Source organism: Phascolarctos cinereus, unplaced genomic scaffold (genome assembly GCF_003287225.1).
Source record: "Phascolarctos cinereus isolate Bilbo 61053 unplaced genomic scaffold, phaCin_HiC Scaffold_3;HRSCAF=262, whole genome shotgun sequence".
Taxonomy (NCBI): domain Eukaryota; kingdom Metazoa; phylum Chordata; class Mammalia; order Diprotodontia; family Phascolarctidae; genus Phascolarctos; species Phascolarctos cinereus.
This window is the reverse complement of record NW_027555736.1, coordinates 157729856-157744211: the sequence shown is the minus strand read 5'-3', so window position 1 is coordinate 157744211 and position 14356 is coordinate 157729856.

Genomic DNA, 14356 nt, shown 5'->3' with positions numbered 1-14356 from the left:
AACAAAGCCTTGATTCCTGTACATTTGCAGAGGGGATTAGGATGGACCAATGATATATAACTGGAAGTTTCTTCTTACGTTTGTAATTGCAATTCCCCAGTAATCCCCACTGCAGTGCCTCCTGGTAAAACTCTTTAACCCGGCCCCCAAAAAAGGCGGTGCTGATTTCAGCAAGCAAGGGGAGAGCTCCTCGTCTGCAGGCCATGCAGTGCTTGAAGGAAATCCAGGTTTTGGAAGGAAAGGCAGATGGGAGAACCTGGAAGGGGGCACTAGGGAGTCCAGTCTTGCTTGGTGGGAAAAAAAAAAAGCTAGTATCACAGATTAGACAGAAAGAATCAGAAAGTCTATGGAAGAATCCCTTGGAAATAAGACCAGTGTAAAAGGATTACATTTTTTCAACAACAATCATTTAATAGGAACCTACTATATATGAGTGTCTTGATATGACAAAGAGTCTAACCTCAAAAGAATCATTCTCTAGTGGAAGGGAATGACAATACTTAAACAGTTATAATGAAATGGAGAGCATGATAAGGGAGAGCACCAGGCAAAATGCCGTGAAGAATTTTAGGAGGAAGAGAATATCTTTCTCTTGGGACATGGGAGGGGGAGCATGAAAGGCTTTTGCGGAGGTGGGAGATTTTAGAAGGCGGTCATTAATTACTAGTAAAGGCATCAGAGTTGATCTGAAATAGTCACATACCCCTGCATGCTAACATTAGTGGGAGTCAAGGTGGATCAACTCTTCTACATTAGCATTTAAGTAGTTACCATAGGAATATTCCTGCAGAGAGACAGGCAGGGGGGGGAGACTCAAACTGGTATGGAGAGAGGGGTCATCTAGAGTTCATATTTCTCAGACCAATGACAGGCAATCTGTATGGGGTGAGGGGAAGGTGATTCTGCTAAGACAGAAATGTTCCAATGTCCCATATCTTTGCTCCTTTTTGTGATTAAATTGCAGTTTCTCATACCTACCTTTCCTTCCAAGGCCTGGGCTTCCTGCAAACACTGGATGGCCTACAGAAGAGAACCACCCCTTGGTTGATGACAGATACAATCTAGAGAAGCTTGTTTAAAATAAATGTCTCCACTTCCTTTCTTTTCACTGCTTTCTTAACTCTGTGGTCTGGCTCTTGACTTGGATCAAGTGCAACTGCTTTCTACAAAGTTGTCAATTATCTCTTAATTGCCAAATCTTATGGCCTTTTCTCAAACTTCATCCTTCTTGACCTCTCTGTAGCTTTTTGTTTGTTTTTAGAGGCAATCAGGGTTAAGTGACTTGCTTAGAGTCACACAGCTAGTCAGTGTCTGAGGCTACATTTGAACTCAGATCCTCCTGACTCCAGGGCTGGTTGCTGTATACACTGCGCCACCTCGCTGCCCCCTCTCGGTAGCTTTAGACACCGTCAATTCCCCTGATCTTCTTCATGCTCTCTTTTCTCTACATTTTCCTGACACTGTTTCCCTGGTTTTCTTCCTACCTGTATGAAGACTCCTTCTCGGTAGACCTTTCTATATCTTCATCCAGTTCATACTCAATGACAATGGGTGTCCCATAGAGCTCTGTCCTAGACCCTCTTCTCTTCTCTCCATATACTCTTCAGCTTGGTTGTCTCATCAACTCTTATGGATTCAACTGCCATTTCTATGCAGCTGATTCTCAGGTTTGTTTGTCCTAACCTCTCTCTTGACTTCTAGTCTTTTGTCTCCAACTGCATATTGGACATGTCAAACTGGATATCCCAAATTGGATGATTCACCATGTTCAGAAAACTGAATTATCTTATTCCTGGCCTAAACCCTCTTTTCTTCCTAACTTCCCTCTTGCTGTCAAGGGTACCACCAACCTCCTAAGACTCAAAACCTAGGTATCATCCTCTTCTCACTCACCTTCTCACATCCAATCTGTTATCAAGTCCTGTTGACTTTTACTTTCATAACAACTTTTGTAATTGCCCCTTTCTCTCCTCTGACACTGCCACTACCCTGATTCAGACCCTCATCACCTCACACCTGAACTGTTATTGCAAAAGACTACCAGTTGGTCTCAAACAGCTTCGTATTTCTCCCCTCCAATCCATCCTCCACTAAGTCATCAAATTTATCTTCCTAAAGTGCAGGTCTGACTATGTCATCTCCCCCTTCAGTAAATCCAATGGCTCTCTCTCACCTCCAGGATCAAATAGAAAATCCTAATCGGCTTTTAAAGCCTTCATTAAGCTGGCCCCTTCCTTTTACAGTCTTACATCTTACTCCCCTCCATATACTCTAGCCAATAACACTGTCCTCTTTGCTGCTCTTTGCATGTCACACTCCATCTCTTAACTCTGGGTATTTTCACTGATTGTCCCCAATGCCTGGAATTCTCTCCCTCTTCTTTTCCACCTCTTGGCTTCCTTCAAGTCTTAGCTAAAGCCCCATAAAAATATTTTCCCAGTCCTCCTGATTCTTAGTGCCTTTAAAAAAAAACAATTTACTCTGTATGTCTGATTCTGGCTAGGAATATTTGATGGGAATTTTTGACCACAAGTTCAATTTTATCAAACATAAAAATATTTCTAAAAAGGAAAAGGATTTTGAAAGACAAGTAGTCATTACTTTGGTTTTACATATTAGCTAACATCTTTATAGAAGAATGTAAGGAATCCTACATTGAGTTAGATCAATATATTCCATGCAGCTTAGTATTTATTCCACTCTCCCACTTAGTAATTCATTCCTGGGCACATGAGTCACTGCTTTCTGAGTGAGTGACTTGCCTCCCTCAACCCTAGACCACATTCAACCTTCTAATTTTAGTAAGTTGTGAACAAATGACTGTACCATATATGGAATCAATGAATTACAAATAAGGCGGATTCAACCAAAAAGTCAGAAGACTTGGGGCCCAAATAGGAAAGAACCTTAGCCTATCACAGGGACCCACGACACCTTGTAAAAACCAACTAGGATTTTATATCTTCAGGAGCTATAATACATTTGAGTACTTTAGGTTGAGCTAAGATAACTGACCAATTGAAGACTTTGTCAGTGATATTCCTCAACTGTATACAGATTGTAAGCCTAAATCCCCTCATGCAGTAATCAAATTTAATTGTGCAACAAAACAATCTGAAAGTAGTACCACAGCAAAAGCCAGAGGGAGTAAGGAAAAGAGGAGAAAGGCAATTACATCTGGGGTCAGAAGAGTTGGGTTCAAATTCCATTTCTGCTACTTATTTGCTGTGTGATCTCAGGAAAGTTGCTTTATCTCTCTGGCTAGGAGCATCCTCATCTATAAAATGAAGGCATTGGATTAGGTGGCCTCTAAGTCCCTTTCCAGTTATAAATCTATGATCCTATGACTTTTGGAGAGGTCTCATTCTCCATTCCCTTTTTTGCCCTTGAAATGTGGCCCTGAAGAATCCATCTGGCACAAGATGAGACACAGAACCCTGTGGCTAGATTGTTGTGGGCTCATTTCATCATGATTTCTTAGGTTAATAAATTTGTGTAAAGAAATACCTTGCTTTATGTGCCCTAAAACCATGTTTTTCAAGTATCAATGTTTATTTATCTGTCCAACTTCTAAGTTGGAAGAGACCTCATAAACCATTTAATCCAAGCTCATTCTTTTATACATTAGGACAATGTTGTCCCAAAAGGACAAATTATTTGCCCAGTAGGAAGAGTAGAAAATGGAGAAATTTAGAATTGCTTTTTAATTCTGATACAAATGCAAATATTCACATATGGCTTCTGTTACACATATGTTTTATGATCATAAATATAAAAGTGTATGGGCCCTCAGAGGACTTTTAGTCCAAACTTCTCATCTTGCAGATGAGGAAACTGAGGCCCAAGTTGGCAAAAGGACTTACATAAGAACAAGAGGTAGTAAGCTCTTAGAAGCAGGATTTGAATCCAGATCCTCTGACTACAAAGTCTATATTTTGTCCACTGTACCATGTTACCTCCTGCCTCCATTTTCAGGGGGAAAAAAAGTTGTAGAATGATTGACATTTATAAAGCACTTAAATTTTTTTCCACTTAATAGTATTTTATTTTTTCCAATTACATGTAAAGATAGTTCTCAACATTTATTTTAATAAGATTTGAGTTTCAAATCTTTCCCCCTTCCCTCCTTCTCTCCCCTCCTCAAGACAGCAAGCAATCTGATATAAGTTATACATGTACAATCATGTTAAACATAGCACTTCAAAATTTGCAAAGCACATCCTGTGCTTCTCTTATAGGCCTCTTATTAGAGCCTCACAACATTTCTGTGAGGTAGGTACTACAGGTAAAATTATACCCATTTTATAGTTGAAGAAATTGATCTAGGGAGTTTAAAGGACTTGCCCAGGATTGCTCAGCTAGTGAGTGTCAGTGACAGGATTTGAACCCAGGCTTTCCTGACTCTACGTCCAGCACTCTTCCTTGCTATACTATGTGGCCTCTCAGAAAACAGCACGATCAAAAACAGTAGTGGCAACATTATGTGAGAACAAGAAACAAAGTTCAGGCTTAGCATTTTTAAAAACTTAAGAAATATTTTTTGGGTCCTGACTTGTAATTTTATCAATTGGTTTTTTTTTGATTCAGAATGGAAACTCCTTCCACTGATATAGATCCACAACTCATGTCTAACTTAAGTCACAGAGACTTGCCTGGGGCCCTGAGAAGTTAAATCAAACAACTAGTATGCGTCCCAGACTAGAGCTGAATCCAAATCTTCCTGATTCTCAGGCTAGCCCCCAGCCATGACACTAGGCTGCCTCTCTAAATGCAACATATTCAACAGAGAAAAAGTACACTTGTGGTGGGTGAAATAAAAATAGTGCTATAGTATTATTTCCCAAAGAAGCACACTTTTGTGAAATCCTATATTTAAAGATGGTAAAATTTGTTTTGTCTTCGACTTCAGAATGATTTCATTGTTCTCACTTGTATCATGTAAATGTGAAGAAAATACATATTAAAAAATTCCATGTGAAATAAAGACACCTCCTGAATTATGCTTTGAAGAAAGCAAGAAGGTTTTCTCTAAGTTTTCTGCTAGGGCCAAATTTAACATCAGCATCTAATATATTTCCCTCAGGTCTAGGGTTGAACAAACCTAGGCAGCTGAATATTTGCCTCATGACAATTAATACAATTGTTGCAACTAGGGGCATTTTAATCAATTCCCTTGGATATTCTGTTGCAATTATCTGACATTTTCCAGGAAAGATTCTTAGAATCTATCCATTTTGCCCTACCAGGTTATTATATGTATCCTTAGCTGGCAGGACACCAGTCTCTTCCACCAACTTGCTATGGTTCAAGGCAGAGAAAACAATCATTCTACTGTTCCCTTGGCTCACCTGGTAAGATATTCACATAAACTCTAGTATTTTCATGAAACCTACAGATATCTTTTGCTTTTAGATCATGTAAGTTTTCTGCTATATCCCTTCTCTTCTCCCCTCCCAGAGAGCCATTCCATACAACAAATAACTTAAAATAAGAAAAAGAGGAAGAAGAGGGTAAAAACAGCAAAATTGATAAATACATTTAAAAAATCTGACAATATGGATGTTTTAAGTGCTAATAGCTTAAAGCTGCACTAAGACTTTTTGGAATACCATCTATATACAGTGTACCACACCTGTAGACATACCTCTGCAAAGGAGTGGGAGAATCACGTTTTCTCATACATATCCCTTCTTTGGGACCAACTTAATTTTTGTAATTTTGCAAATTGATCTTCAATTGTTTTTTGATGTTTGTTCTTTTCATTTACATTGTCGTATTCACTGTGAAGCTAGCTTCACTCGATTCATGAAACTATCTTAAAGTCAGAACAACTTTTTGACTGTCTCTTGTCTAATCTATCATCACAAGGAGATAGTTTCACCCATTTCTTGTTTTTTTTTTTATGTTTGATGGGTTTATTAACAGGTCAACCAGGGCTTATCATGGACCCATCATTGGGTTAGGATAACAGCAATGTGAAGGGGCCAGGAGGTAGGCCTCCATACTCAAAGCTCCAACTAGGCCATCAGCATGGGTACACCCAGAAGTGATCTGGAATTCATCTTTCCCTAGTTCCCAGGACCAGACCAGCAGCTATGGTTCTCCCAGAAGTTATGAGTGTGTGTATTAAATATGAGGTCATCCTAAGCAGATATTAAATTCAGTCTCCTATCCAGACAGAAATACAGAGATTCTTACAGTAGGGTCAGGTCACAGACATCCCTCAGAGCTCTCAGGTAGGCCAGCGATACTAGGTTGCTCAAAGCAGACTGCTAAAAGAATGATTTAAAAAAAAGGTAAAAAGCTGTTAGAAGACCAGAGTTACCTAAGACACAAACTCAGAAGAGGAGGAGAAACAATACCTCAAAGGAAAACATAGATTGCTCATAAGATTTATTACAGAAGAAATGATAAAACTCAAAATAATATAAATGAATTGAGACCAATAGAGGAAAGAATGTTTTTGTTTTTTGTTTTTTTAAATGAGAGCTATGGAGGACAGACTTGGAAAAGCAACGAACAATTTAGCACAAGTGATACAAAAACTTAACCAAATAAAAGGTTCCCTGAAAATTGCAATGAGCTAAACATAAGTTAATGACTCCATTAGCTACTAACAACACACTAAAAAATTCAAAATATTGAAAACTAGAGTAAAATGTAAGGTATCTCACGGTCAAAAATGAACTAGAAAATATGTCAAGGGAAGTTCATTTAAAAATCACTGAACTACTGAAATCACATCCAATCTGGATAGAATCTGGATAGATTTCAAGCAGTCATGAAATAGAACCGCCTAGATCTCTTAGATCAAATATCAGAGTAAAAGTAGCAACGATCCACTAGTCAATTCCTCAAAAAAACCTCCTAAATAAAAGCTCTCTGGAAGGTTTCAGCCAAATTCCAGAATTTTCAGGTCAAAGAAAAATACTGTGAACACCCAGAAAGAAAGAATTCAGGTACCACGGAACCACAGTCAGGATTAAAGAAACAGAAAGTATGGAATATGATGTTCCAAAAGGCAAAAGATAAAGGTTTGCAGCCAAGAAAAACTTATTCAACAAAACTGAGTATAATCCTATAGGGGAAAATGGACTTTTTTTCCCTTTTTAAAAATTTTATAAACAATTTTTTTGACACGTGTTTTTAAAACTTTGGGTTACAAATTTTCTCCCTTCCTCCCCACCCACCCTCATAGAAAAGGCAAGCATCTCGATACAGGTTATAGATGTGTAGTCATGTAAAACACTCCCATAGCAGTCACATTGTGAAAAACTAAGCATATTTCCTTTCATCCTATCCTAACCCCCATTTATTCTATTCTCTCTTTTGACCCTGTCCCTCCTCAGAAGTGCTTGCTTCTGATTATCTCTTCCCCCAATCTGCCCTCCTCTCTATCATCCCTCTGCTCTCTTGTCCCCTCCCCTCCTTGTTTTCCTGTAGGGTAAGATAGATTTCCATACCCAATTGTGTATGTTATGCCCTCCTTAAGCCAAATCCTGTGAGAATTAAGATTCACTCATTCCCTCTCACCTTCCTGTTTTCCCTCCACTGTAAAAGCCTTTTCTTGTCTATTTCATGTGAGATAATTTACCCCATTCTACCTCTCCCTTTCTCCTTCTCCCAGTATAATCCTTACTCACCCCTTAATTTTATTTTTCAGAAATCACTCCATCTTCAACTCACTCTGTGCCATCTATCTATCTATCTATCTATCTATCTATCTATCTATCTATCCATCCATATAATTTTTTTCTCTCCCACTATCCTAATACTGACAAAGGACTCATGGGTTATAATTATCATCTTTCCATGCAGGAATGTAAACAGTTCAGCCTTAATAAGTCTCTTATGATTTCTCTTTCCTGTTTACCTCTTCATGTTTCACTTGAGTCTTGTATTTTAAAGTCAAATTTTCTATTCAGCTCTGGTCTTTCCAACAAGAATGCCTGAAAGTCCCTTATTTCACTGAATGACCATTTTCCCCCCTGAAGGATTATACTCAGTTTTGCTGGGTAGGTGATTCTTGGTTGTAATCCTATCTCCTTTGCCCTCTGGAATATTATATTCCATGCCTTCAGGTCCCTTAATACAGAAGCTGCTAAATCTTGTGTCATCCTAATTGTGTTTCCACAATACTTGAATTGCTTCTTTCTGGCTGCTTGCAATATTTTCTCCTTGACCTGGGAACTCTGGAATTTGGCTACAATATTCCTAGGAGTTTTCCTTTGGGGATCTCTTTCAGGAGGTGATCTGTGGATTCTTTCAATTTCTATTTTGCCCTTTGGTTCTAAAATATCAGGGCAGTTTTCCTTGATACTTTCTTGAAAGATGATGTCTAGGCTCTTTTTTGGGATCATGGCTTTCAGATAGTCCAATAATTTTTGAATTATCTCTCCTGAATCTATTTTCCAGGTTATTTGTTTTTCTGATGAGATATTTCACATTCTCTTCTATTTTTTTCATTCTTTTGGATTAGTTTCACAGTGCCTTTATTTCTCATAAAGTCACTAGCTTCCAATTGCTCTCTTCTAATTTTTAAGGAAGTATTTTCTTCAGTAAGCTTTTGGACTTCCTTTTCCATGTGGCCAATTTTGCTTTTTAGGGCATTCTTCTCCTCATTGGCTTTTTGGACCTCTTTTGCCATTTGGGTTAGGCTATTTTTTAAGGTGTTATTTTCTTCGGTATTTTTTTGGGTTTTCTTTAGCAAGCTATTGACTTGTTTTTCATGATTTTCTTGCATCATTCTCAGTTTTTCCTTTACTTCTCTTACTTGCTTCTCAAAATCCTTTTTGAGCTCTTCCATGGCCTGGTACCAATTCATATTTTTCTTGGAGGCTTTGGATGTAGGAGCTTTGGTTTTGTTGTCTTCTTCTGGTTGTATGTTTTGATCTTCTTTTTCACCAAAGTAAGATTCTATGGTCTGACTCTTTTTGTGCTGCTTGCTCATGATCCCAGCCAATTAATTGAATTATAAACTCTTTGTTAAGGTAGGGATTTGTTTCCAGTGTGGAGAATGTACCATCACAAGCTTCAGGGGTTTTGTGCAGCTGTTTTCAGAGATACTTCTAGGGACCTGTAAATTTTCAGTTCTTCCAAGGTACTATGATCAAGGGCAAGGTGTTTATTCCTTTCCTGGCCTGTGCTCTGGTCTATGAGTGAACACAAGCACTCTTTGCTGTCTTGGAACTGTGAGGAGGATTTTCTCTTTACTGCCACTACAAGCTCCACCATGCCAGGGGCTCTTCCTTGCCCCAGGACTGCCACCCAGAACTGTGATCCAGATCCAAGCACAGGCAAAGCAAGAGAATCCTGCCTCAGCAAAGAGATCCCTGCAATGCCCCTCTGATCAGCCGCTTGATTCTCCCTCAGTCTGTGGGCTGGAGGCTCAGGAGGCAGCTGCCCTCTTTTCTTTTTTTTTTTTAAATTTATTTATTTTTAGTTTTCAACATTCACTTCCACAATATTTTTAGTTCCAAATTTTCTCCCCATCTCATCCCTTCCCCCACCCCAAAATGACATGCATTCTGAATACCCCTTCCCCTAATCTGCACTCCCTTCTATCTCTGCCCCCCCCCTTCTCTTATCCCCTTCCCCTTCAATTTTCCTGTAGGGCAGGACAGATTTCTATACCCCATTGGCTGTATATCTTATTTCCCAGTTGCATGTGAAAACAATTTTTTTAACATTTATTTTTAAAACTTTGGGTTCCAAATTTTCTCCCTTTCTCCCTCCCCACTCATTCTCATTGAGAAGGCAACCAATTCAATACAGGTTATACATGTATAGTCATGCAAAACGCTTCCATAGTAGTCATGCTGTGGAAAACTAACTATATTTCCCTTAATCTTATTCCGCTCCCCATTTATTTTATTCTCTCTTTTGACCCTGTCCCTCCTTAGAAGTGTTTGCATCTGATTACCCCTTCCCCCAATCTGTCCTCCCTTCTACCATCCCCCTGCTCTCTTGTCCCCTTCCCCACCCCCATTTTCCTGTAGGGTAAGATAGATGTCCATACCCAATTGAGTGTGTATGTCATTCCCTCCTTAAGCCAAATCCAGTGAGAATAAGATTCACTCACTCCTTCTCACCTTTCTCCCTTCCCCTCCACTGTAAAAGCCTTTTCTTGTCTGTTTTATGTGAGATAATTTACCCCATTCTACCTCTCCCTTTCTCCTTCTCCCAGTATAATCCTCTCTCACCCCTTAATTTTATTCTCCAGATATCACCCTGTGCCCTCTATCTATCTAGATGTGTATATGTATATATATATGTATATGTATATGTATATGTATATGTATATGTATATGTATATGTATATGTATATGTATGTGTATGTGTATATGTATATGTATGTGTATATGTCTATGTATATGTCTGTGTATATGTCTATGTCTATGTCTATGTCTATGTCTATGTCTATGTCTATGTCTATATCTATATCTATATCCATATCTATATCTATATCTATATCTACATACATATAATTTTTTCCTTCCAACTACCCTAATACTGACAAAGATCTCATGAGTTACAAATATCATCTTTCCACGCTGGAATGTAAACAGTTCAAACTTAATAAGTCCCCTATGATTTCTCTTTCCTGTTTACCTCTTCATGTTTCTCTTGAGTCTTGTATTTTAAAGTCAAATTTTCTGTTCAGCTCTGGTTTTTCATCAAGAATGCCTGAAAGTCCGTTATTTCACTGAATGACCATTTTCCCCCTGAAGGATTGTACTCAGTTTTGCTGGGTAGGTGATTCTTGGCTGTAATCCTATCTCCTTTGCCCTCTGGAATGTCATGTTCCAAGCCTTGCGGTCCCTTAATGTAGAAGCTGCTAAATCCTGTGTTATCCTGATTGTGTTTTCACAGTACTTGAATTGTTTCTTTCTGGCTGCTTGCAATATTTTCTCCTTGACCTGGGAACTCTGGAATTTGGCTACAATATTCCTAGGAGTTTTCCTTTGGGGTTCTCCTTTAGGAGGTGATCAGTGGATTCTTTCCATTTCTATTTCACCCTCTGGTTCTAGAATATCAGCACAATTTTCCTTGATAATTTCTTGAAAGATGATCTAGTCTCTTTTTTGGATCATGGCTTTCAGATAGTCCAATAATTTTTGAATTATCTCTCCTGGATTTATTTTCCAAGTCAGTTGTTTTTCCAATGAGATATTTCACATTCTCCTCTATTTTTTTCATTCTTTTGATTTTGTTTTACAATGTCTTGATTTCTCATAAAGTCACTAGCTTCCAATTGCTCCATTCTAATTTTTAAGGAAAAATTTTTTTAAAAGCAATTGGGGTTAAGTGGCTTGCCCAGGGTGACACAGCTAGTAAGTGTCAAGTGTTTGGTCTGAGGCCGGATTTGAACTCTGGTCCTCCTGACTTCACGGTAGGTGCTCTATCCACTGCACCACCTACCTGCCCCAAGGAAATATTTTCTCCAGTGAGCTTTTGGACTTCCTTTTCCATTTGGCCAATTCTGCTTTTTAAGGCATTTTTCTCCTCATTGGCTTTTTGGACCTCTTTTGCCATTTGGCTGTTTTTTAAGGTGTTATTTTCTTCAGTATTTTTTGGGTCTCCTTTAGCAAGCTGTTTACTAGTTTTTCATGATTTTCTTGCATCACTCTCATTTCTCTTCCCAGTTTTTCCTCTACTTCTCTTACTTGCTTCTCAAAATCCTTTTTGAGCTCTTCCATAGCCTGGGACCAATTCATATTTTTTTGGAGGCTTTGGATGTAAGAGCTTTGGCTTTGTTGTCTTCTGGTTCTATGTTTTGATCTTCTTTGTTACCAAAGAAAGATTCTATGGTCTAACTTTTTTTGCGCCTTTGTTTGCTCATGATCCCAGCCAATTATTTGAATTATCAACTCTTTATTATGGTAGGGGTCTGCTTCCAATGTGGGGAATGTACTGCCTCAAGCTTCAGGGATTTTGTGCAGATATTTTCAGAGATACTTCTAAGTTTTCTAAGTAAGTTTTCAGTTCTCCCAAGGTGGTATGATTAAGGGTGAGGTGTTTACTCCTTCTCTGGCCTTTGCTCTGGTCTATGAGTGACCACAAGCACTCTTTTCTGCCTTTGAATTGTAAGAAGGATTTTCTCTTCATCACCACTACAAGCTTCACCACACCAGTACTTCTCCTCACCCCAGGACTGCCACCCAGAACTGTGACCCAGATCCAAGCACAGGCAAAGCAAGAGAATCCTGCCTCAGCACTAGCAAAAAGATCCCTTCAACCCTCCTCTGATCAGCCACTCAATTCTCCCTCAGTCTGTGGGCCAGAAGCAGCAGCCACCCCGGGGCTTCTCTCTCACCACAGTCACTGACTTTTCCTACTGACCTTCTAAGTTGTCTTTGGTGCTAATGAGTTGAGAAGTCTGGAAGCCACCACAGCTGCCCATGATTCAGTCCTGTGAGTCCTGCTCCAGGTTTGCTGAAGCCTGTTTTGCCTGTGTGCCCACGCTAAACTACGTCCTTCTCCCTGCCTGGCATGACTGACCTTTCTAATCACCCATCCAGGTTGTCTTGGGCTGGAAATTTGTTTCACTGTCTTTTTGTTCTGCTGCTCTAGAATTTGTTTAGAGCCAATTTTTTTACTGGTATTTGAAGTCATCTTGGCTCCACCCCCTCAAGTTTAGAGATTATTTAAGGAACTCGGAAAATGGATTTTTGATAAACATAGGGGATTTCTGGTCATTTTGAGTGGAAAGACCACAGCTAAAAAGGAACTTTTAAATAAAAACATGGTAGTAAAGAGAAATATAAAAAGGCAAATAGCAGTGACCAATTAAAAAAACTTTATAAGGATGAAGTATTTGTATTTTAAAGGAAAAGGGAGGGATCATCCATTTTGTGTTGAAAATCTTTAGAGTTTTCTGTAGTGTTTTAAGGACTTTCATCAAATGAGATTTCTTCCAAAGAAAAATTTAAATTTATACACTGTTTTATGACAAATGGAGCAATGAAGATAATACTGTTCAGAAATACACTCAATATTGATATTAAGTGAAGTACGAAACAGGGAGACATATGCTCTCCTAATCTTATCAGTGCCATGGAAGGAATTCTGATTTGTTGTTGTTGTTCAGTCGTTTCAGTCAGGTCTGACTCTTCATGATCCCATTTGGGGTTTTCTTGGCAAAAATACTGGAGTGGGGTGCCATTTCCTTCTCCAGTTCATTTTTTTTTTGGGGGGTGAGGCAAATTGTGTTAAGTGACTTGCCCAAGGTCACACAGCTAATAAGTGTTAGGTGTCTGAGGCTGGGTTTGAACTCAGGTCCTCCTGACTCCAAGGCCAGAGCTCTATTCACTGTGCCACCTAGCTGCCCCTTCCAGTTCATTTTTCAGAGGAGGAAACTGAGGCAAACAAGGTTTAGTAATTTGCCCAGGATCACACAACTAATAAGTATCTGAAGCTGGATTTGAACTCAGGAAGATGAATCTATCCATCTTGCCACCTAGCTTCCTGAGTTCTTTTTAAAGCCAAACAAAACTATTCTCTATTGAAGAAGAATTTTTCCAAATACTCCTATTAGAAGATGTATTAACTGCATTGATTGTGCTGAGTCCCTGAATACCATGAAGCCTATTCAGTGTAACACACAATAGTACAAAAGAAATTGGTCACATGCCATCATCACTTGAAAAACAAAGTGATTAGGAATGTAGTGCAGGCCAGTAGTCCCTGCTACTGGGGAGGCTGGGGCTGGTGGATCTCTTAAGCTCAGGAGCTCTGAGCTACAGTAGGGTACAGTAGATTGGGTATCTGCACCAGTATGATGACCCCTCAGGAACAGAGGGCAACCAGGTTGCCTAAGGACAGGTGAACTGGTCTTGGTTAGAAAAATTGAGCTAAATAGCATCAGGCAGGAGGCTATGAATGATTGCTACAATTCCAGCCTGGGTCATATAGGAAGAACCAGTCTCAAAACAAACAAACCAAGGTGTGTGAAAGATGCATATTCCCAGACTTGAAGTTGGATGGCCAGCCCATTGAGTTAGTCTGTTGGTATACATTTCTTGGGTAACCACTAAGGACAAAAGAATGGCTGTGCTCATCGTTGAATGGTAGAAGATGCAGGAACATTGAATTTAAGAAGTTTTTTATGCTTTCAACAACTCCAAATTGTTCATTGCCACAAAAGCTCATCTCTTTACCACTGGCAAATCTCCTGGTGATGTCATTTGTTTGCAAGTCATGGGATGCCATAATCTTAGAAGAATCTAAGACAGATCAAAGTAAGCCAAAGGGTCATGGTGGGCAAAAGTATACTTAAGCATATTACCATTAATTATTTGTACAGAAAAAATGGCTTAACTTTCCAAACTTTAATCATGTCCCTTTCTAACATTTC